General features: G+C 43.2%; 1 protein-coding gene across 8 annotated transcripts in view; it reads left to right on the top strand.

The window, feature by feature from the left end:
* The window catches only part of LOC126285025 (copper-transporting ATPase 1), a 535,387-nt gene that overhangs the window by 364,918 nt on the left and 145,819 nt on the right, over positions 1 to 24,650 (top strand). The window lies entirely within an intron of this gene.

Consider the following 24,650-nt stretch of genomic DNA (forward strand, 5'->3'; position numbering starts at 1 on the left):
TACTGAGAAAAAAACGGTGTTTTGTATAACTGGTGGACCTCACATCCAATAAACCATTCTTTGCTCATAACGTCAGTGGCATATTGCCACTATAGCATAATAAACAACAGATTATGGAGAGATCTTTAATGTGATGTATCATTGAAACTACGTATTTTCATAATGTACACGCATGAAAACGACGCATATGGCGTGGTAAGCTTCAAGCGTGGTGACCCCCATCTGACGCTAATCGGTGGTGCCGTGCTAAGTACCCTCTACCATGCAGTAAACAGTGGTGTGAAGGTAACATTAGTAGATGTACCACACCTTAGGGTTACCCGCAACACTTTGGCGTACGGGCGCTGTGATTAGTCTCATACAGTTTCCGCTCGGCGGTGGCTGGAGCGAGGTGCCGCAGTGGTCAGCACTCTGGACTCGCACTCGGGAGGACGGCGGTTCAAACCCGCGTCCGGCCATCCTGATTTAGGTCTTCCGTGATTTCGTTAAAGTGCTTCAGGTAAATACCGGGGTGGTTCCTTTGAAAGGGCACAGCCGACTTCCTTCACCCTTTTCCTCAATCTGACAGGACCGATAACCTCGCTGTTTGGTCGCCTCCCCCGAATCAATCAACCAACCAACCAACCAACCAATCAATCAATCAATCAATCAATCTTCCGGGTGCCCACGGGAACGGGATTCTGTATATTGCTAGGTTACTCTCATAATATTGGTTCTTCAGACATTGTAAGTAGGCTTTTGCAGGATACTGATGAAATACATACGCTGATGTGCAACACTTAGGTCGAAAGTAACTTTCGTTTGATGTGTCATTACCAAGTAACATACCTCGATAAACCTCGATCGTGCCTAGAAAGGACTGCTATAGTATAGTAAAGGAAGCATGTGAAAGAAGTGTGCTGTGGGACCAACAGAAATTACACTATTAATCAAGGACAGTAAATCCAATTCATGATGGTTCCTTGAACATTACAAAACGCGGTACATTGTGCTTAATAGGCTGTGTGATCACCAACGGTATCACCACATACTCTTCAACGTGCCCCAATGCTGGCACCCAATTTGGTAAGGAGTTGATGTGGCGGGGCGTTCCATTCCCTCTACCAGCGCGGTTGACGGCTGCTGGGTGGTAGTCGGTGTGTGTGGACGCGCTCCAATACGTCTCCCCAACGCGTCTCAGATGTGCCCCAAGGGATTCGAGTCGGGCGCAGAGGGAGGCCAGTCCATTCCCCGAATACTCTCTCGTCCCAAGAGCTGCTTCACCTGCACTGTTGGATGCGGTCGCGCATTGTCATTCTCAAAAATTAAGTCAGGACCGAATTCACCCCCGAAAAGACGTAAATGGGGAAAGAGTTCAGTGTCACAGTGACGTTGACATGTGGATGTGCCCTGTGTTCAAAGATTAGGAGGTCAGTATGCCCATGCAACATTATGCCGCCCCACATCGTAACACCTGGATCACCAAAACGATCATATTCGACAGTGTTACTGGGTCCATTACGTGCTCCCGCCTCCCGCCGTACGAGTGCACGTCCACACTCACTACCGAGAGTGAACGTGCTCTCTTGCCAGAAAATCATGCGACGCCACTCCCCGTTGCTCCTGTCTGTATGCTCTTGGCACCGCAGCCGCAGATATCAACGAAGCAGAAGGTACTGGTAGTCCGTGCCTCGCAGTCCTATTAAACGTGGTCGCAATTGCAGCCGCTATCTGACGCGGATCCCTTCTTGCCTTTTGCGTAATGACGGGATCATCTGCTGCTGTAGACTGTGGCTCTGAATGCTCCCCATGCACGTGAGACAGTGCTGTGAACAATACCAAACATGTGTAGTACGTCCTCCCCCCTGTTGTCCGATGATTCTTCCCCCTTGTGAAGTCATCCAAACATTGTCCCCTACCATGTTGTAATGAAGAAAACTACAACAATGCGCAGCTGCCCTCTGACACACACACAGACATACACACACACACACACACACACACACACACAGACGTCGCTATTTCCACGCTATCCTCACGTCTTGCCGGACGACGCCGAACTTTCTGAGAATCGCTTCTCGGCTTTTGGCAAGATCACTGTGTACTACTGGCAGACCTTTCGCAACGTACTCCTCCACTTTCATTCATTCCCACAGATTAGTTAATGCGAGGGCTTGCTAAAAAGTGATGCCTCCGAATTCTTTTATACGGAAACTGTTAAAGCTTCTTAAATAACACCACGGGAGGCGCTCAGCTCTGAGTTGAGATACGCAATGGAGCTGAGACTCACAGGGGTGCCTCTCACACAGAGAGCATGCCAGGGCGCAGCAACAAGAATCGCCTCTCAGCTTTTGGCAAGATTACTGTCTATTTTTTTTCTGTTTTTGTGGGTTAGGCGGTGAAGGTCAGTGTTCTTTATTTACGATAATATACAGTCAAATCACCAAGTGTTAGATTTTCACATACACCATGCTATTGCTCGTTGGAAAGGTATTACGAGTAATGGTATAGTCTTGAAAGTTTTAGTAACCGTGACGTCATGACGGTGGTGAAATATTTAGTAAGGACACTGGTAGTTTGTAGTACTGTTCTACGATGCCTTTTGCATTGAGGAATGCGCCGTAACGTCGTTCAAGTTGAAGCTATCTATGTCTGGTGAGGAGGATCTGGTGTATGTGAAAATGTAAAACTTGCTGGTGATTTGGCTGTATATTATCATAAATAAAGAACCCTGATTAAAAAAAAAGTGCAGGAACACTTAGGGATGCGCTCAATGTGAAACACCGCAGCGCATCCGTGTGAGTCGCAGTCGATTTAGTAGCGCAACTTACAACTGTGTGTTTGCCGTGGTGTTGGACTTCGATTTTTATTTTTGATGGTTGTATATTTATTTCTCAACACAGTCACCCTGGCGACGAATGCATTTCTCCGTACGAGAGACCAGATAGCGTCAACGTACAACGTTTCACTTTGTTGACGCAGCCTCATCTGTGCTCGCTCCGTTACATCACTATCAAACCGAAATCCTCGAAGGGGTTCTTCGTTTTGGAAAGAGATGAAAATCGGAAGGGGGCAAATCGTGACTGCGTGGAGGATGATGGATGAGAGTCAACACAAGGCGTCGGGTTGTTGGAGGAGTCGCAGCGCTCGGGTATCGTCGGGCATTGTCATGCTGAAGGAGACGACGAACTCTTCGAATTCGAAACGCTGTTTCTCACGAACAGATATACTTAAATTACCCACCGCCACGTTACGCGCTGCAATTAGGAAACTCCCAGCGACAAACACCTGCAAATAAGTAACTATGAACAATAAAGATGCAGCCGGCCGCGGTGGTCTCGCGGTTCTAGGCGCGCAGTCCGGAACCGTGCGACTGCTACGGTCGCAGGTTCGAATCCTGCCTCGGGCATGGATGTGTGTGATGTCCTTAGGTTGGTTAGGTTTAAGTAGTTCTAAGTTCTAGGGGACTAATGACCACAGCAGTTGAGTCCCATAGTGCTCAGAGCCATTTGAATAAAGATGCAGAATGTTAGTAACGTTTCCTTTACTTAAAAAACCTTTAAGAGTTTTCACATAAAAAATTCGGAAACATTACTTTTCAGCGCGCCTCCTTATGTTACGATATGTCACTTTATCTATCTCGTCCTTACTTCATTTCTTGTGCTAAACCTTTAACGTGAGATTAAATCCCTTGAAGAGTAGATTAAGACTGCATTTTAAATCTTTAATGGGATCGATAATTACATGAATCAAATTTTCGTTGTTCTGGAAACCGTTGGATAGGCAACCTGCTAACTGTTTTAGCCGTGAAATGCTGTAGTTTTGGCTAATTTGTTTTATTTTGACTCCGTGGCCGGATGTTTTTGTTGGCGCCACAATAGTAATAACACTAAAAGCAACGAGTTAAACATTTTGCACTATATGTATTGGATATCTTTCCAGCTACACACACGTAGCCCATACACATAAATACTTTGTTGGTAACCGATGAAGCTGCGAGTGTAACCGTTCTCGTGAATGCGCCATTTGAGTGGGATTTGTTTCCTGACAGATTTTGCTCTACTACGTGCTGGCAACAGTTACTGTGTACTGCATTTGCAGAACACGGCCACGTGCTGTAATGCACGCTCGCCGGACGGAAATATCTTTTTCCCGCCAACTCGCCGTAGCTATTCTAGTTTACCGCTATGGGCACCCCGAAAGCCGACTATTTGCCGTACGGCGGAGGCCGTAGCGTGTGAAACGAAGAAACTGGAGGGTTACGAATACTGCGTGTCCCCTCCCCAGTAGGACAGGAATCGAATACGAGAAAGAAAACACGGTTAGTGGCAAAACTTATTGAGTGCTCCGTGTCACTAAGAAGTTGTTCCGAAGAGACTTCAAAAGTTGGAGAAATATGGAAAACTACCGTTCGGACACGAACTACGTGTGGGGAAGAAAACATACGAGTAACTAAACGTTTCAAGCAATAAAGACATGGCATTTAGAATTTCGTACAATAATCGCTTCTCAGTAACGAAAAATTAAATTATGCGACGGCTCTAATCCTCAATTAGCCCAAGGAGGGTTGTCTTGTGCAGCAAATGCATATTACTTGATCTAGAAATACTTCCGTAGCAGAGAGAGAGTTGACCATTTAGATTCGGCGCAAACTTTGAAACATGGAGAAATGTTGACCCCACAATTCTTCATTAAGCGTTACGCGTTTCAAAATTTCATAGTGAGACTGAAGCCCTGCTGTGAAGTGTACAAGAAATTAATGGCGAAATATAGATAACTCTGCAACCAAGTATTCCAGTACACAGAAATTCTAAACGGCATCGTAGTTACTTAAAAATTGAACTTTTAGTACGAAGCTCACGTATGTGAGCACATAAATTGAATACAATTCTCATCTGATGTAGGTATCTTTGACACTGCCGTTGTCTATCGAATAGAACCAACGCTAAACTGAGTGTGGCGATTGAACTATCAAAGAGGTAAACAATGGCCAGTAAGTGGTTTGGCCATAGAAAACAAGTCAAAAAGTAATTTTTAAAACATGTATACACTGCTATTAAGTACATGTCAGCACCTCGTAAACAAATTTGACAAAAACAGTTTTGCTACTTTTATGGAAGAGAAACTCATACTAACCGTGCGTCGTTAAGTAACATCATAAAAAACGTTACAGAGGTAATCGTTAGTAATGAAACGAAAGACAATTGTAACCAATAACTGATGTGGTACAATGTAAACAGAAAACTAGTGTGAGTAATAAGTAAAATATAAGTTCACAGGCATTACGTGTTCGTTGATTGTAAATTGACTACATATTGTGATGCTTACGTACATTTATTTTGTGATAGTTGTGGACTTATTCCTACATACTTATGTTTTACTATTACTGATATTGGTTTTATGTTTATAGTGCGCCATACCAGTTATTGATTACAATTGCCCTCTGTTTTCATTACTGACTAAAGACGACCTTTGTACCATCAAAGTAGCAAAAATGTTTTTGTCAACTTTGCTCACGAGGTGCTGACATGTACTTAATCGTCGTGTATAGAAGTTGGTAATACTAAAAGTTTAATTTTTACGTAAGTACGATACCATTTGTTGCACACTTATGTATATTTTGTCATTAATTTCTTGTACACTTCATTCCACGGCTTCAGTCTGATGATGAAATCTTGAAACGCCTAATGCTTAATAAAGAATTTTGCTATGAAGACTTTCCTATATTTAGAAGTTGTCGAACTGCGTATGGAATACGTAAAAGTCTTCTGTGTATTGCCATGTTTTAACTGTTAGTCTCTAGTGCTTTCCTGGGTCAAAAATTAGTCCAGCATTAGTCCACCTGTGCGCCTAGCGGCTGTGCTTGCCCCCACACTCTGGCACAGCGACGCGTGTAGGCGTATACCTCATCCCCAACATGCGCATGTGAGTGGATTCCATTCACACCTGTGTGTTGGGCGCCTCTACTTCCGTGTGAGGCAAGTTACAGCCGCACGGCACACAGGTGTAAACGCGCCTCGAACAGATCAACGGTCGTTAATTACGTGCTGCCGATTCTACACGCATCTGTAACTCCCCAACATCGAAAACTGGCACTCTGTGTGTTATGGTATACTGGAAAACCACGGTGTGCTATCTATATAGATGGTACCGGGGAAAATCGTATTATGGCCGCAGTCGATGCTGGGCCGTTTATGAAGTCAAGGACAGGTCGGTATCTACTTTGTCTTCCATGCTATGGAGCACAGAGGACCGGTTTTGTGTCCTTCAGGGTTCCGTCTTGTGCTCTACCTTCGTTTCTGACGTAATTCATCGGTATTTTCTTTTCTGTGAATCACCAAACAGTTCCGTCTTCTGTCCAGTTTGTCTGCATTGCACCGCATCCCGCTCGATGGAAAGACAGCTTTGTGATTCAAATAGCCACCATCACAATGTACCTGCATTATTTCTGGCAGCGCAATTTCGTCGGGCGGCGGTACCCATTGTTTTTATTTCTACTTAGGTGGACTGATACGGTCGCGAAAACGTGGCAACTTCGAGGTGTGGCTATAAAATAACGGAACTGATACTGTCACAGGGTAAGTACGCATGAGCAAAAACAAACGACCGATAGCTGTGGAGCGTGAAGCTGTCTCAGTCGACTTCAACATCTTTGGTAGACAAATCATTGTGGCCGTGGCCTTCGTTTGTGCGCGAGCTTTTTTTTTTTCTTTTTTGTCGGAAGAATAACTGTAATAATAGAGCAACGTATTGTCGTGAGATATCACCTATCTTTTAGTAAAGGGTGTATGGCGAGGACTATTTATCAGCCACGAGAGTTTTCGACTGATTCAAGTGTTTCCAAGATGGCAGAGAAAAATGTGAAGATGACTCAAGTCCGAGAGGTCCTTCAACATCAGACACGGACGAAAATATCGAAAAAGAAGGTATTCTCTTTCGGTCTGACCGTCGGTTGAGTACTCGAGCGACTGCTGAAACTGTAGGACTCTACAAAGAATGCATAAAGCAAATTTTACACGAGAAAAGTGTTTATGAAACTGGTGCCGAAAATTCTCACGATCAAAGAAAAAGAATCTCGTGAAAACGTGTGTACTGACTTTTTGAATACCATTGAAAACGATCGTAATATCTTGGAAAGAATGATAACGTGTGACAAATCTTGGTTTTTCTCTTGTGATCAAGAAAGAAAGCCAGTCCATGCTGTGGAAGGACCCGACTTCACCTCAAAGCGACGGTTATTTCTTTTCCGCGATATTCATGGAATTGTGTATTATATTCAGTGGGTTCCTGAAGGTGTTAATGAACATTACTATCTTGAGGTTTTTGCTCAGCTCTGTGACAAAAGAAAAGATCCGTATTGTGGAGGAACAAGTCATAGGTTCCGGAGGAAGACAACACAGCGACTCATAACGCATTGTCTCTTAAGAGGTTTGTAGCGAAATACAGTATCCGGCGTTAGACCACCCACCTTATTCGGCTTACCTGGGATCATGTGACTTTTATCTATTCCCCAGCGTTAAATCTGCATTAAAAGAAACAAGATATCAATCCTTTAAAGCAATGAGAGAAAAAGCTTGGGTCATGAAGGAGCTCGCAGAGGAAGACTTCCCGTACTGTTTCCATCAACGGAAAATTCGCATGGAGGCTTGTAGGCATAGAGCAGGGGCTTATATTGACGGTGACAATAACTGAATATGTATATTTTTGAAATAAAATGTTTTACAGCAATAATTCCGTTATTTTATAGCCGCGCCTCGTATACCTGATAGGCCAAAACACTATGAGCACCTGTGTAATTGCTTGCTGTAACGTAAAAAGTGTGCGGCTTGGATTCGACAAATTATTGGGAACGGTTGAGGAATTAGATGTGTTCCAGCTGATTTTTTTTTTAAGTCTCTGAGCACTATGGGACTCAACATCTGAGGTCATCAGTCCCCTAGAACTTAGAACTACTTAAAGCTTTCTAACCTAAGGAGGACATCACACACATCCATGCCCGAGGCAGGATTCGAACCTGCGTCCGTAGCAGTCGCGCGGTTCCAGACTGAAGCGCCTAGAACCACTCGGCCACATCGGCCGGGCATCTGATTTACATCAGGCGAATTTCTAGGCCAACTTGAGTACATTATCGTCTTGATCAAATGCTATATCACATTGTGGTCTTCTCATACGGACCGTTACCGTGCTGGAAGCTGGCATAGCTGTCGGGGAATTAAACAAGAGTGAAGGTATGCAGTTGGTCTGTAATAATATTCACGTTGTCTATGCCCATCACGGTGCTTTCAGCTACTACCATAGATCCCGTCGATGACCAACAGAATGTTCTCCATTGCATAATAGCGCCCCAAACAGCCTGCGATCGTGATACAGTGTGTGTTTTGAGGAGGCTTCCCTGTAGGTGATGGCGAATGCCTACAATTCTATCGAACTGGTGTAACAAGCAATGAGAGCCATCCGACTGGCTCCACTGATCCACGGTCCAGTCTCTGTGATGCTGTGCCCAATGTAATATTTATTGACCATGTCGTTGAATCACACGGAGGGGTCGTCAGTGACAGAGCGCAGTGTAAACAATTTAGGCTGATCGGTGTGGTCCGGTACACATGTGCCTTCACCGTCATTGTGCTTTGTTGTCAGGCACGTCACAGACCGCCCCGTTTATAGCGCGGGATAGCCCCCGACCACCTCGTCCTGTGGTCGGGCGTGGACGTCCAAAACCTTGGTTGCACTGTCCGTCGACTGGAGGCACCATGGCTCCCACATCCATTTCGGTGCCTTCCAGAGCCACACTGACTCTCTTCCTGGACGTCTCCGCTGCGTTAGGTCACAGGATTTTGGCAGGTGGTCACATTAATGTGACTGTACTGCGTAGTTCAAGGTTCCAGACAACAGAGATACGTGGTACCCCTCGTTCGAAGAGACACTCTGCCTCCTGCGTTCAGTGTGGAGTACAAACTGCAGTCTGGAACCGCGTGACCGCTACGGTCTCACGTTTGAATCCTGCTTCGGGCATGGATGTGTGTGATGTCCTTAGGTTAGTTAGGTTTAAGTAGTCCTAAGTCTTGGGGACTGATGACCTCACATGCTAAGTCCCATAGTGCTCAGCGTCATTTGAACCACTATGGGACTTAACATGTGAGGTCATCAGTCCCCTAGACTTAGAACTACTTAAACCTAACTAACCTAAGGACATCACACGCATCCATGCCCGAGGCAGGATTCGAACCTGGGACTGTAGCGGTCGCGCGGTTCCAGAGTGAAGCGCCTAGAACCGCTCGGCCACATCGGCCGGCCCCCGTCTACAAATTGCACTGCAGCATCACACACTCATCCATCGGCCGCCAAAGTTAACAGATTTGCATTTTCCGTCGAGATCCGTACGAGAATCAATTTGCATAACTCCTTCGTGGTGCGTCTGCGTTTTTCTGTCGTAGAATCTATTTGTCTCATGTACCTCGTACAACTTCGTAGAATGCATTATAAAAATTTATAGTAAATGTTAGTTATTAAGTTGTAAGTAACGAATTTATTAGTTAGCTAGCTGCTTTTAAACAATATTTCTTAGACATAAAAATAAATTACATTTCTGTTTTTCTTTTTTTTTTTTTTTATTATGTGAGTTCCGACGGGCACGCTTTCCCTTTCTCCTTCCGAGTATAAATTGCGCAGTAGGAAGGAACTGGAGGTAGGACAGAGAAGAAAGTCTGACCTGAAGGACCCATCGTGACGCCGGCAGACTCTCAGGTGCGCAGGCACGCCGTGTGTCCCGGATCTGGCGGTCGCAGCGTCCGCTCCGTCCACGCCGCAAAGTTGCGAAGTTGCTCCCGCTCCTTCCCGGAAGCAACCTGTATCTCTCTTCCGCACCAATGCGCAAAATCAACACCGACAGGTTGCGCGACAAGTGCTAACCCAAGGTCTTCTACATGACAGTTTAGTGACGTAGAATCGTTAGACCCCTGGCATATGTACCTCCACATCTACATCCATACTCCGCAAGCCACCTCACGGTGTGTGGCGGAGGGTATCTTGAGCACCTCTATCGGTTCTCCCTTCTATTCCAGTCTCGTATTGTTCGTGGAATGAAAGATTGTCGGTATGCCTCTGTGAGGGCTCTAATCTGATTTTATCCTCATGGTCTCTTCGCGAGATATTCGTAGGAGGGAGCAATATACTGCTAGACTCCCCCGTGAAGGTATGTTCTCGAAACTTCAACAAAATCCCGTACCGAGCTACTGAGCGTCGCTCTTGCAGAGTCTTCCACTTGAGTTTATCATCTCCTAACGCTTTCGCGACTACTAAATGATCCTGTAACGAAGCGCGCTGTTCTCCGTTGGATCTTCTCTATCTCTTCTATCAACCCTATCTGGTACGGATACCACACTGCTGAGCAGTATTCAGTCAGTGGGCGAACAAGTGTACTGTAACCTACTCCCTTTGTTTTCGGACTGCATTTCCTTCGGATTCTTCCAATCAATCTCAGTCTGTCATCTGCTTTACCGACGATTAATTTTATATGGTCATTCCATTTTAAATCACTCCTAATGCCTACTCCCAGATAATTTATGTAATTAATTGATTCCAGTTGCTGACCTGCTATATTGTAGATAAATGATATGGGATCTTTCTTTCTATGTATTCACAACACATTATACTTGTCTACATTGAGATTCAATTGCCATTCCCTGCACCATGCGTTAATTCGTTGCAGATCCTCCTGCATTTTAGTGAGATGTGTCCAGAAAATAACAGGAGTCAGAATTTTGTGTTTTCTATCAGTACTGTTCGCACGAATTTTTGATTCTTGTATCGTTAAACATCGCAGATAAATATCTGTACAATGTCGTTCGTATCGGATATTTAGTCTGCTGACAGCTGTCAAAAGGATTAAACACACATTTGTGGTATCGCTGATTGTTCTATATACATGGATCACAGAATTTATAGCAAAAAGTTCTTCTAAGAACGGAATAAAATGTACGAGGGGAATGCAAACACATTCTCGGATAATTTTGGAGGGAAAAAAATGCTCAGTTTATCGTGGGCCATCTTGGAATATTCCCACTTCATCTCTATAGTTTCATCTCATAGTTCCGAAAGCTAGCGGCGCTATACCTAGCTTTCAAAATGCCGTCTGTAACGCCGGAGCTTTCCAAACCGAGGGCTGTCACTGAGTTTCCTTTCGCGGAAAACCAGAGCATCGCAGTTACTCATAGGCGCTCGCAGATGTCTGCGGAAACGTAGCAGTAAACAAAAGCACGGTGAGTCGTTGGGCGTGGCGTCTGTCATCATCGCAACGAGGTCGCGCGAACCTGTCGGATCTTCCGCGAGCCGGCCGACCGCACGCAGCTGTGACTCCTATGGTACTGGAACGTGCGGACACTCTCACTCTAGATGATCGACGGTTAGACGCCCGTGTTTATACTGCTGATACACTTGTCTCCCACTCGCGACCTGACAGGAGACAACAAAGAGCGACGAAGGACCATCTGTGTGGAACTGCCTGCGCGTTAAGACGCTGATCGTGCCAGTTTCTTGGTCGAAAATCGTCACACGCGGTGAAACGTGGGTTCATCTCTTCGAACCGCAAACAAAATGGCAGTGCGTGGAGTGACACACTACCACTTCTCCTCCGAAGCAAAAGTTCAAAGCCGCACTCTTAGCTGGTAAAGTCATGGAGACGCTCTTCAGAATTCAAGAACGGATTATTCTGTTTGATGTTCTCACTCGACTACGAAGTGTACTGTGCTACGTCAGGAAACTCAATAAACGATTTATGCCTGTTCGTCGCCACAGAAATGCAAACCATCTTCTCCTTCTCAATATAAGGCCTCACACAAGTTTTTATACCCTAGAGAAGCTCACAAAACTTCACAGGTCTGATTTTCCTCATCCACATTACAGCTCAGGCCTCGCACTTTCCGACTTCCATCATTGGATGATTGAGATGTTGTTGATGCAGCAAGGCGTTGGCTCTTACGTAGACCAGTAGAGTGCTACCATGCAACAATACAGGCCATCCCAGTAAGGTGGCCTAAGGCCGTCGCACTGAACGTACATTGTGTTGAAAATGGGGCTTCGCAGCCAAAAGAGTGACGAATAATATGGGGTATTGGAATCCTGAATAAAACCAAGTTGCTTTCAGAAAAAAGGCGTGTTGCATTACTTTCTGAACGACCCTCGTACAAAAGTTTCAAACATGATTTTGCTGAATCTGCTATGAGTAAAATGAAGGTTTGCGAAGGTGGCCAAGAGCACACTAAAGATGATAAAGGCCGTGGACATCACAGCGCATCCTCAACAAATGAAACTGCGAAAAAAGTGGAAGAAATCGTTATGAACCATCGCTGCTCATAGAAGTCGCTGATAATTTTGACCTATCAACTGGCCCAGACCACGTAATGTTTTCGATATGAAACGTGTGACAGCAAAATGTGTTCCAAAATTGTTGCATCCCCAACAAAAATTGCGACGAATACAAGTTGCCCAGTAGTCTCTATGAAGTAAACAGTGGTGCAGAAGTGCTGCAGCGTTCCGCAACAGGTGGTGGAAGATCGGTTCACGGATATAATGTCGGAACTGAGGCTCAATCGTCGTCGTGGGATGAATCTGGAGCACCAAGATCTAAAAAAGTAAATTCGAATTTTATGCGCCTTGGATTCGTCACTTTTCGGCGAAACAATTCGTGGCTTTTGCACCACGATAGCGCACGTGCTCACATTTCGTTGCTTGTTCGCGAATGTTTGGCCGGAAATGGTACTGTAATCATGTCAAAGCCTGCATATTGGCCACACATGACTTCATGCGACTCTCTTCTGTTCCCGAAAACAAACAAAAAAAACTTTTAAACCATATTTGAGATTAAAAACGCAGAGCTAAAATCTATTTAAGAAATACGGTTCCAGAAGTGTTTTGGGGATTTTTAAAAACGCCGTCAGCTGATTGTTAATTAAAAAGTAATCTGTCTCTCACAGGCGTTAAGCTCTTCCCGTCTATTTTCATGTTTGTTGGCAGCGCTAGTAATCCACGCCTGCTGCAGGCACGGACTTTTGTACTTGGTCGCCGATAAAGTAGGTGTTATCGTTGATGCAAACATTTAAGGCTATAGCACGCTTCACCACACGATATCGTTACTTTGGAACGGAATCTATTCATTATCAGCATCGTTCGTGCCATTCCGTAGTAGATCATCTATTGCTAAACATATTTGAATGACATTATCACTAGCTTTGACTGTCAAAATTATAAAGGCCTATTTTATAAAATCCACTGTAATTTGGGTCATTAGTCATTTTCAATGAAATTGCAAAAACTCCTATACATACAGAATCGAATGACTTCACTTACATAGTGCCAAGCACTTATATTGTAGAGCGACACATTTCTCACATTGCATGCACGAGCACACGTCAAAATTTTTTAAAAAAAGAAAGTCAAACAAGATGTAAGGCAGGGCAACATTTCGTTAAACAAATTACCCGCTCTCTTCCTACAATCATATTGTTACATTATAATTCAGAACGCAGCATTAACAATTTCTGTCAACTCGGTCAGATTAGTTATCAAGGTATTTAGTTAATATATACATTGTTTGACTACGGGAGACACAATATCTATGATATTGTTGTTTCCAGGAATAACGTGCTCAGTGACGTGCAGTATTTACTTACTGTTTAAGCAAAAAAAAAAAAAATGCTTGGCGCGGTGACTGTGTTTAGTTTCGCCACATTTACTATGTCTTTTAATGTGAACGCAGACTTTCAGTAAAATACGTAGCCCGTGAATGTGCACTATCATATGCCTGGCATTGGCTGAAAACTACCACGACCTAAAACAAACAGCCCGCTTTAATCCTTGGAATGGAGAATGAAAATTGTTGTCCTCTAATAAGCTAATATTTGCAATTGTTTCAGAAATGGTGTGTAAATCGAGAGCTGCTCATTTGAATTACTGCGTAAGCATGATTACGGTTCAGTTCGGTCAGTGTTTGGTGGAGGGTTCATAGATACACTGTCATACTACTTTTTTGTCCCTCTCTCGTATAGGGCGTAGGACAAATGAACACTTAAATCTTTCATAGATAAATCTGATTTCTCTTACTTTGGCGATTTCTTCATTTGTAGTAGTAGTAGTAGTAGTAGTAGTAGTAGTAGTAGTTGTTGTTGTTGTTGTTGTTGTTGTTGTTGTGGTCTTCAGTCCTGAGACTGATTTGATGCAGCTCTCCATGCTACTCTATCCTGTGCAAGCTTCTTCATCTCCCCGTACTTACTGCAACCTACATCCTTCTGAATCTGCTTAGTGTATTCATCTCTTGATCTCTCTCTACGATTTTTACCCTCCACGCTGCCCTCCAATGCTAAATTTGTGATCCCTTGATGCCTCAGAACATGTCCTACCAACCGATCCCTTCTTCTATTCAAGTTGTGCCACAAACTCCTCTTCTCCCCAATTCTATTCAGTACCTCCTCATTGGTTATGTGATCTACCCATCTAATCTTCAGCATTCTTCTGTAGCACAACATTTCGAAAGCTTCTATTCTCTTCTTGCCCAAACTATTTATCGTCCATGTTTCACTTCCATACATGGCTTCACTCCATACAAATACTTTTAGAAATGACTTCCTGACACTTAAATCTATACTCGATGTTAACAAATTTCTCTTCTTCAGAAACGCTTTCCTTGCCATTGCCAGTCTACATTTTATATCCTCTCTACTTCGACCATCATCAGTTATTTTTCTCCCCAAATAGCAAAATTCCTTTATTACTTTAAGTGTCCCATTTCCTAATCTAATTCCCTCAGCATCACCCGACTTCATTCGACTACATTCCATTATCCTCGTTTTGCTTTTGTTGATGTTCATCTTATATCCTCCTTTCAAGACACTGTCCATTCCGTTAAATTGCTCTTCCAAGTCCTTTGCTGTCTCTGACAGAATTACCATATCCTCAGCGAAAATCATAAAGTTTTTATTTCTTCTCCGTGGACTTTAATACCTACTCCAAATTTTACTTTTGTTTCCTTTACTGCTTGCTCAATATACAGATTGAATAACATCGGGGAGAGGCTACAACCCTGTCTCACTCCCTTCGCAACCACTGCTTCCCTTTCATGTCCCTCGATTCTTATAACTACCATCTGGTTTCTGTACAAATTGTAAACAGTCTTTCGCTCCCTGTATTTTACCCCTGCCACCTTTAGAATTTGAAAGAGAGTACTCCCGTCAACATTGTCAAAAGTTTTCTCTAAGTCTACAAATGCTAGAAACGTAGGTTTGCCTTTTCTTAATCTTTCTTTTAAGATAAGTCGTAAGGTCAGTATTGCCTCACGTGTTCCAACATTTCTACGGAATCCAAACTGATCTTCCCCGACGTCGACTTCTACTAGTTTTTCCATTCGGCTGTAAAGAATTCGCCTTAGTGTTTTGCAGCTGTGACTTATTAAACTGATAGTTCGCTAATTTTCACATCTGTCAACACCGGCTTTCTTTGGGATTGCAATTATTATATTCTTCTTGAAGTCTGAGGATATTTCGCCTGTCTCATACATCTTGCTCACCAAATGGTGAAGCTTTGTCAGGACTGGTTCTCCCAAGGCTGTCAGTAGTTCTAATGGAATGTTGTCTACACCGGGGGCCTTGTTTTGACTCAGGTCTTTCAGTGCTCTGTCAAACTCTTCACGCAGTATCGTATCTCCCATTTCATCTTCATCTACATCCTCTTCCATTTCCATAATATTGTCCTCAAGTACATCGCCCTTGTATAGACCCTCTATATACTCCTTCCACCTTTCTCCGTTCGCTTCTTTGCTTAGAACTGGGTTTCCATCTGAGCTCTTGATATTCATATAAGTTGTTCTCTTTTCTAAAAAGGTCTCTTTAATTTTCCTGTAGGCAGTATCTATCTTACCCCTAGTGAGATAAGCCTCTACATCCTTACATTTGTTCTCTAGCCATCCCTGCTTAGCCATTTTGCACTTCCTCTCGATCTCATTTTTGTGACGTTTGTATTCCCTTTTGCCTGCTTCATTTAGTGCATTTTTATATTTTCTCCTTTCATCAATTAAATTCAATATTTCTTCTGTTACCCAAGGATTTCTACTAGCCCTCGTCTTTTTACCTACTTGATCCTCTGCTGCCTTCACTATTCCATCCCTCAAAGCTACACATTAATCTACATAACCAATAGATTTTGGCCAGAGTCCACATCTGCCCCTGGAAATGTCTTACAATTTAAAACCTGGTTCCTAAATCTCTGTCTTACCGTTATATAATGTATCTGATATCTTCTACTATCTCCAGGGTTCTTCCATGTATACAACCTTCTTTCATGATTCTTGAACAAAGTGTTAGCTATGATTAAGTTATGCTCTGCGCAAAATTCTACCAGGCGGCTTCCTCTTTCATTTCTTAGCCCCAATCCATATTCACCTACTATGTTTGCTTATCTCCCTTTTCCTACTCTCGAATTCCAGTCACCAATCACTATTAAATTTTCGTCTCTTTTCACTATCTTAATAATTTCTTTTCATTTCACCATACATTTCATCGTTTTCTTCATCATTTGCAGAGCTAGTGGGCATATAAACTTGTACTACTGTAGTAGGCATGGGCTTCGTGTCTATCTTACCCACAATAATGCGTTCACTATGCTGTTTGTAGTAACTTACCCGCAATCCTATTTTTTTATTCATTATTAAACCTACTCCTGCATTACCCTTATTTGATTTTGTATTTATAACCCTGTATTCAACTGACCAGAAGTCTTGTTCCTCCTGCCACCGAAATTCACTAATTCCCACTATATCTAACTTAAACTTATCCATTTCCCTTTTTAAATTTTCTAACCTACCTGCCCGATTAGGGGATCTGACATTCCACGCTCCCATCCGTAGAACGCCAGTTTTCTTTCTCCTGATAACGACACCCTCCTGAGTAGTCCCCGCCCGGAGATCCGAATGGGGGACTATTTTACCTCCGGAATATTTTACCCAAGAGGACGCCATGATCATTTAATCATACAGTAAAGCTGCATGCCCTCGGGAAAAATTACGGCCGTAGTTTCCCCTTGTTGTCAGCCGTTCGCAGTACCAGCACAGAAAGGCCGTTTTGGTCACTGTTACAAGGCCAGATCAGTCAATCATCCAGACCTGTTGATCCTGCAACTACTGAAAAGGCTGCTGCCCCTCTTCAGGAACCACACGTTTGTCTGGCCTCTCGACAGATACCCCTCTGTTGTGGTTGCACCTACGGTACGGCCATCTGTATCGCTGAGGCACGCAAGCCTCCCCACCAACGGCAAGGTCCATGGGGGTAGGCATTTGTAGTTCTGAGCCAACAAATTTTTTTGGCATTGGCGGAAGAAATTTGATGGTTGAAATATTGGACCAGAGAACCCAGTCCATGTAAGCATGGTCCACACCATTATGGAGTCATCGCGAGCTTGCACAGTGCCTTGTTGACAACTTCGGTGCATGTCTTCTTGGGTTCTGCGCCACACGGGATTCCTTCCAGCAGCCCCTACCAACTGAAATTGGGACTCATCTGAGGAGGAGACTGTTTCCTAGTCGTCTAGCGTCCAACTGACATGGTCACGAACCCAGGAGTGGCGCTTCAGGCGACGTCTCTTATCAAAGGCACTCGCGTCGGTCGTCTGCTGCATAGCCCATTAACGCCAAATTTTGCTGCACTGTCCTAAAGAATATGTTCGTCGTGTCCGCTTGCCGGCGGGGTCAGGTATTTTCTCTGCCTTGGGATGACTGAGTGTTGTGTGATGTGCTTAGGTTAGTTAGGTTTAAGTAGTTCTAAGTTCTAGGGGACTGAGGACCTCAGAGTTTAGTCCCATAGTGCTCAGAGCCATTTTTTTTTTTAACGCCGTCGGCCTGTGTGTTGTCCACGGTGACATGTAATGCCTGAAATATGGTATTCGCGGTACATTCTTGACACTTTGGGTCTCGAAATACTGATTTCCGAAATGGAATGTCCTATGCATCTACCACAAATACCATTCCTCGTTTAAAGTCTGTTAATTACCGTCGTGCGGCCATAATGACTTCGTAAACCTTATCCTGTGAATTACCGAGTACAAATGACAGCTCCGTCGATGCACTGCCGTTTTATATCATGTTAACGCGAGACTAGCGCCATCTGCACATGTGCATATCATCGCTATCCCATGATATTCGTCGCCTCAGCGTAAACCTCCGCGGCGTTATGAGACGCTGGAGCAACTCGGCTCTGGCAGGTAACGCATCTGGCGTTCTACCAGCAGGCGCTAAAATCGCCGGTTATTACAGCCTCAGTCTGCTTGCGTCAGTAAGCAGGTTCACTTAGCGGATGTGTTTGCGAGTCACCTCGGTCGAGCGTGGTTCTAGGGTCGTACTCTGCGTCTGCGCCTTGTTGAAGCGCTCAGCTGCCGTGGTCAGATAGGAGGGCCAGCAACAAAATTACAGCCCGTCGATCGTTTTCCAGAGGATTTCCGCATCCAGCCGGCCGGTGTTTTCGTTACATTTTGCAAGAGAAATTTTCGCTCATTTACGTAACACGTCTAATGTGACGAACCAGATACTGGACTTTACAGTGCTACTAAGTATCAGGAGCATCGCGAAACTTTCCGTCCATAGGTCGCTTATGTAAACAGTGTATTGAAAAAAAATGTAAAATAAAATAAAAAAGGAGACAAAAAGTCAAATATTTTGTGAAGTGATTTGTCTGAATATAAGGAACGAAACAGAGAAAAATTCACGTCTCTGTGAATGATACTCGAAATCATGTGTAGAAAATGAGTTGCTTATTGAGAGTTCAAAGTTCTGTAACGCTTAACATAGAATTTTAAAGAGAACTAGATGATATTTACTGTAGTTGGTTTGGAGCATTATTCGAAGGCGCTTCAAATGTTTCTCTAAATCTGTTTCAGGTATTCCTAGCTGATGACATCATTTCACAAAATAATCGACAGAGCTGTTTTAAATTTTTTCGAGTTTTATTCGGAAAGCATGAAATAGAACATAATGAAATATCGATCGGTATTTTGTTTTATCTCCACTGATTCGTTTCAAGCAAGTACATTTTTTCTTTCTTTACAAAACTAGACCTCGCGATGGTCAATTTGATACTCCATTTGGCCATTTCCGACTCTTCGCTTTGGATGCGGAAAGTCGGACAAAAATAGTGTATGATTTGAAGCACATCTCATAAGGAGAATTTAATTTTTCACCTACTTTGTTTTTGTTAATTTCAAAGAACAATTTAATGTTATTAACAGTAGAGTAGATGTAATTCGCAGACTGTGTATAGCGAAAATCTAATTGTCATTCAGTCTTGTAAAACAAAAGTAAGGTAGCGTGGTATTCCTCTTCTGAGCTTCACTTACTCTTGTGTTTCCTTGCGAATAGAGGTACGTGAAATTACTCTTTGCAGTCTTTAATTATTATTGAATAGAAACCATTAACTTCATACTTAAAAAGTTTGCAAATTATTTCTGAAATCCTTTAGTTGGCCCTATTAATTTGTTATATTAGTTTGTTTACGTGTCAGAGAAATACGTATCAGGGTTGTGTACTCATTACATTGTTTAAGAGCAGAACGACCGAATGCTAAATCGCGCCGTTTCGTTTAAATATTGCTTACATACGAAGTCGAATCTGTATATCTTTCCTTGAAGTCATGGGTAATATGTCACAGCATTTTTGGCGTGTATGTTAATACAGTATTATCACTGTTAAAGAATGCTTTCAAACAATGAAGTGGTACAATAGCCGCCGTGCTCTGATACCTCACGCGACGTCAGTGGTACGGTAAAACGCAACCCAGCTGCGTTAAACACAGTAATTTAACCTTTGTTTGATATATTTTACATTGATGACTGCATCGTGCCATCGCACTTCTAACGTACTTTTTCCGTTTCAAGCCTTCTTATATGCGTGCATATGTGTTATAGTGTTCAGATATTTCTCCCATATTGTATTCTGCCATTAAGTAAAACTTATAAATCTTTACAGTGTCTTGTTTCCGCACACATTTCAGCAGTGACGGTACTTACTGGTCATGTTCCTGGTGTAACGCTAATAAGGAAAATGTATGTCTATACATTTCCGAGAATTCTTAGTATCAGAGTTACGAGGCAGTAATATTTATAGCTAACGCCTCATTTGCGTTTGTGTTGTAATACCTTTTTGTGCGACTCATTGTCCGATGAGTTGGGTCCTGTCATTGTTGACAGTGACTTATCGCTATTGGTGCAATGAAACACTTCATTTCTGCTTGTGCGCGGTACGTTACATTTATTTATCTTGTGGAGGGGGGAGTCGCGCGGACATTGGAAGATATCGCAGAACTCCTGCCGTGGTAGAAGGAATACTAAACACAGTAGCGTTGTTATGTGTCATTACCGCACGCACGCACACACACACACACACACACACACACACACACACACACACACACACACACACATCCTATACGAAATGTGCTTATTTAGGTCCCCCCTACATGCCTTTACATCTTTGACATTAAGTTTAGGACCATCCCGTATACCCATAACTTCCACGCTTGAGAGGAAAGCGGGAGAACAGTAGACCTGCATACAGAGCATTACTGGCAAGGAATGTGTCTCACAGAATTCCCAGGCGAAGCTCCTGACGTCACGAGCCGCTCGTGAACAAGTTGCTCACAAGCGTATAGACGTTTTAAAAGACTTACAACCCCTCTCCGGGTTGACTTTTTGTATTAAGGACCCAACCGTATTCCTGGAACGTACTTACGTGCCATTTAGCCGTTCTCTCTCCAAGAAAAGGCGATACCTACTTCGCTCCAGTCGAGAGTTTTCGCTGGTACCTTCGAAATTAACACGGCCGGTTTCCTTCCCCAAACAGAGCCATAACTTAAGCTCTAATGACTTTATCGTCGACGGGATGCGAAATCATAATGTTGATTCCTCTTCCAGCTGCTATCGGCCTTCCCGCAGTGGTTAAACCGGTTCCGCCAGATCAGCGAAGTTAAGCGTTGTCGGTCTGTGCTAGCACTTGGATGGGTGACCATACGGCCTGCCGACCACTGTTGGCAAACGGGGTGCACTCAACCCTTGTGATGATTGAGAAATAGCGGCTCCGGTCTCGTAAACAGATTTACGGCTGGGAGAGCGGTATGTTGACCACAGCACCCCTCCACACCCGCATCCAGTGACGCCTGCTGGCTAAGGATGACACGGCGGTCAGTCGGTACCCTTGGGCCTTCATGGCTTGTTCGGGCGCAGTTTTTTTCCCCTCTTCCATCTGTTAGTGTTATACAATGGCGCACGATGAAATCAAGTTCAGGTTAATGTTAAGTTGCACTCAACCTGTGGGCCCCATTTTGGTTGTGCAAGCGCTTTGAAAAACTTCCATGTTCCTGTTTCTGCTCACAAATGGCTTCCAAATCATTGCTCCTTTGGAATTTTTGTGCAACAAATGTCTTTTTGTTTGACACAGGGAACTGTCAGACTGGGAGGTGACCGAAAGTACTTGTTACTTTTCGCGCGAGCTGTGGCAGAGTAGAACAGGAACAAATGTCAAGGTAGGCTGGATGACGACCACGTAACGCGTGGACTGTTTGGTGGTCTTCTTTCCGTTCACTGTGTCGTCTTGTTACGTCTCGTTATCTCTCTGAGTTTACAAGCCGACGAAAATAATCTACCGCTCGTCCTCCCTTCCATGCGTACTCACGCGTGAAAGTTTCATATTCTTGTTTAATGTGGTCCACGACTTGGGAGCTTACTTCATCTGTCACTTGAATGCTTCGTCGGCTGTGTCATCTATCATTTCCTGTTACTATCTTGTCCACTCTCTGGTATTACTTTTAAGTGTGATCAGACCTTATCATATCACGCAAAGCTGTTATGTTTCAATCTTAGGAGTTTTCAAGCAGTTGTCATGTTTCTCTATGTGGAGTCATTTTCGTTTTATAGTCTACTTTGTTTCTGGTCTGGTGGTGACTTGCTCTAGCATTACTTGACATTTGCGAATTTTTTATCTGGATGAGTTTCTTTTGACAATGTCTGATAGATATTCTAAATCATGACGTGCTTGGGTCTAGGGTATGATTTTGGTTTGTTTCATGTGCGCCGCTATTTTGTGAATGAGTCTTGTTGTTGGCGTGTGTGGATATGTCCATAAAATTTTAATCATATCTTAGTGATGTTTACTAAGAGATTTGATACATTTTTAGTTGGTTCTCGGCACTGTACTCCGTAGCAGTCTTCTTTTATTTTGGGACAGGCTGTCTTAGAAACTTGCGTTCTGCTTTTAGGATATCTTCCAGATCAACTTCTCTATAGAGCCTGAACAAGACATCAGGCTTGATAACTGGTTTGTAGTGCCTGATATCTGTGTGTGTGTGTGTGTGTGTGTGTTTGTGTGTGTGTGTGTGTGTGTGTGTGTGTGTGTGTGTGTGTGTGTGTGTGTGTGTGTTGGGGGGGGGGGGGGGGGCAGGGCGGCATACATTTTTCGTTGGAATTTTTACCATAAGCACTCCTAAGTTCTTGCATGCGAATTTTCTGTGCTCTTTTCTCTTGTCCTGTTGGTTCAGAAATTCCGCATAAATACTCGAGGCATTGACCCCTTTCTGTATTGGTTCATATTTTGTTATCAGTTTTTGGGTATGTTTTTAGCAGATCTAATTCGTTATTTTGGGAGGATATTTTGAGGCAAACTCTTTCAGCGCATTCCTTGAGTTTTTTCTGACTGGAGTCCCGCCCTCTGCTAATACTGTCAGAAATACTGTGAAAGCTAGACAAGAAATTTGGATGTCGTATTTAGGTCTTCCAAATTATGTAAAATGTTATTGTTTTCCAGCATAGCTCTGGAATACCTGAAACACAACCAAACTTAGCACGCACATCAATGAAGAGCATGCGTGCAACGTGTCTATTTTATTGAAGATTTCGTTATTTTTCTATATAGTAAAAGATGGGATAAATTTGTAACCGGAAAACGCTGTAATCAGCTAGCCTTCCGTAAACATTTATCTCCTAGAGTTGGGATGAAATGTCAGCGAGAATCCGCTGTGTCCTTAAGCTAACTCTGTCCTCAATTGCCTGCAAAAAAAATCTCTCTCTCTCTCTCGTTATGTTTTGTATTATGTTGCTTTAGTCTGAAGTTTTCGTTCGCCGGTAATGCTTTCTTCTTCTCATAACATAACTGTGTCATTTGAATCACATGTACTCAATTTATCATTTCCCTAAATTAGAGAGGTCGATGTTAGGAAGTGTGGTAGAGACTAGACTGTTGTATTTCAAAAGCACAACATGCTGGTAACACACAGCTCCACCTGTAATGCTAAAAATGCACTGCTTCTTGTACAATTTGTTCAGTTTCATTGTATTTATGCTCTTGTCTTAGAATTTAATCACAGATCACATGCAATATCTCAAAACACTCTCTTGTGGATTAACCCTTCCTTCCATGAGGCCCCTTCAGTTCTTTGTTCTATCTGCGCGCAACTCTCTGGGTATGAATGTGCTATTGAATGTTTCGTCGAATGACAGCAACACTTTATCTGAAGAGACAAAAGCCACATCATTAAAACTGCAATAGATAGAACTGTTGAAGGAAAGTGGGTGAGATGAGCCAGGAAATATTAAACTGTACTATAGTCGAGGTAAACTACTTCTTTTATTGAACTTAGTAGCGAGAATAAATAAATGTTGTGGTTCAAGGTTCCTGTAAAATATCACAGTCTTCATCAGAAAAAAGTTACTCACACATGCAAATCCTTATCGTCACACTGTAAAACGCAGCAACCATCCAAACACCAATCCCACACTGACATTTCTGTTAAGTAATATCGTCGTCGGGAGTGCAGAACTCATTTTACTAATTTGGACCTGTAAACTTTCCTCATAAGGATAGCACTGACTTGTAAATTACATACATTTAAATAGTGGTAATAAGAAGACCTTGTTACGTTCATCCATGTTGCAAATGGATATACGTAGGCAGTATAACGGCCTCTGAGGTAAACCCCAAAAAAATTCCCTAAACTTCAGTTACGGCAGAAATAACACACAAATTACCGTTTAATGATGAAGAAGAAATTGAGTTCATATTCCATTGACAGCCATGTATTGAGTCTCTTCTACAATACCTGTGCACACACACGCACGCGCACGCGCACACGCACGCGCACACGCACACGCACACGCACACGCACACGCCCCCGCACTCACGCTTACTCGCACTCTAGGGAGACTCTCGGGGAGATGGCTGATGAGAATGTGTCTAACAAATTAAAAAATAAGTCTCAAACCTATTCATAAAGATTGAGTTCTTCATTGCACCTTTCTTCATCGATGTAGATACACTAAAGGCAGGGTTTGCTACGTACTGTTGGTAGCGACTGGGAATCAATCAGTACTGGTCATCAATCGTCAGCTCCTGATTATCAGGGTGGTGATTATACGTGCGCTGTTAAGCAGTAAAAAAAAAAGTGTGAAGTATGCTGTAGAACTAATATTTTCATTGATACTACAGATTTCCGACTGCGAGGGCACAGAAGAAGAAAATATCTGCATAGGTTTAAATAGTGATGCCTGTGAATTGGGATTTAAGTTGCCAACTGATGCAAGTATAGCGAACAGACTGTGTTCTATTGAGAAAGAGAGCGAAAAGGAGGCGTTCAAGGAACTTTTTATCTGGCACA

Source organism: Schistocerca gregaria, chromosome 8, assembly GCF_023897955.1.
Source record: "Schistocerca gregaria isolate iqSchGreg1 chromosome 8, iqSchGreg1.2, whole genome shotgun sequence".
In the NCBI taxonomy this organism is placed as follows: Eukaryota; Metazoa; Arthropoda; class Insecta; order Orthoptera; family Acrididae; genus Schistocerca; species Schistocerca gregaria.